The sequence below is a fragment of the Myotis brandtii genome, unplaced genomic scaffold (assembly GCF_000412655.1).
Source record: "Myotis brandtii unplaced genomic scaffold, ASM41265v1 scaffold570, whole genome shotgun sequence".
Taxonomy (NCBI): domain Eukaryota; kingdom Metazoa; phylum Chordata; class Mammalia; order Chiroptera; family Vespertilionidae; genus Myotis; species Myotis brandtii.
Window position 1 is genome coordinate 277,176 of NW_005370134.1, and position 1,266 is coordinate 278,441.

The 1,266-nt window shown below is 57.3% G+C and overlaps 1 pseudogene; it reads left to right on the forward strand.

The window, feature by feature from the left end:
* Positions 1–949, forward strand: part of LOC102250364 — a 1,433-nt pseudogene extending 484 nt beyond the window's left edge.
* Positions 950–1,266: the final 317 nt, after the last annotated feature.

Below are 1,266 nucleotides of genomic sequence, written 5' to 3' on the forward strand. Positions count from 1 at the left end.
AGAAGGGGGGGGGGGGGCAGGGGGGGGGCTCAGGAGCAGCAGCTGCAGCCACGGCAGCTTCCCAGGCGGTGTGTCCCCTGACAACTCCATCAAACTGGACTATCGCAGCAAATTCGCCCAGATCCGCCATATCTACCACTCGGAGCTGGAGAAGTGTGAGCAGGCGTGTAACGAGTTCAGGGCCCACGTCATGAACCTGCCGAGGGAGCAGAGCCGCAGGCCCGTGGCCCCCAAGGAGACGGGGCGGTGGGAGCATCATCCACCGGAAGTTCAGGCCATCCAGAGGCAGCTCAGGCAGAGCACCTGCGAGGCCGGCATGACCCTGCGCTCCCGGTTCCTGGGTGCCAGACGGAAACCTGGGAACTTCAGCAAACAGGCCACCGAGGTTCTAAATGAGTATTTCTATTCCCACCTGAGTAACCCGTATCCCAGTGAGGAGGCAAAGGAGGATCTCGCCAAGAAGTGTGGCATCACCGTCTCTCAGGTCTCCAACTGGCTTGGCAACAAGCGGATTCGCTATAAGAAAAATATCGGAAAGTTTCAAGAGGAGGGAAACATCAATGCCATCAAGACCACCGTGCCTGTCACCCAGGGGGGCCACAGCCTCATCAGCTCCCGGCACCCCCTTCCTCCGCAGGCTCTGGCGGCTCTTTCAATCTTTCAGGATCCGGAGACATGTTTCTGGGGATGCCCGGGCTCAATGGAGATTCCTGCCCTGCTTCCCAGGTGGAATCACTCCGACACTCGATGGGCCCAGGGGGCCATGGAGATATCCTCGGGGAGGCCAGATGGACAGCCCTCGGGAAATGAGGGCAAACGGTGCTGGCAGGAGGCTGTGACCCCGTCCTCAGTGACGTCCCCAACAGAAGGACCAGGGAGCGTTCATTCTGACACTTCCCACTGCTCTCACCCCTCAGGCCACAGGGTGGGGCTCAGAGGTGACTCTTGATGAGAGGACAAAGGCATCCAGAGGACAAGCCCCAGACACAGGAGAAGCACAAGATGGAGAAGGGCAAATGGGGTCGCCCTACCCCAGCCGACTCAGTGCTGGGGTTGCTGACTACATGGCAAGGAGAAGGGGGTCCCCTAAGGGAAGGTGAGGTCTGTCTCCCCTTTTTTCTCCCTTCTTTTCAATCTTTTTCTCTTTCCATTTATTACACAGAAACACACCCCAGAACCCTACTTTCAGATCCTCTCTCTCTCTCTTACACACATACACAACTACTCTGTTTCTCTCTCTCATAGATACATACACAACTATTGTTT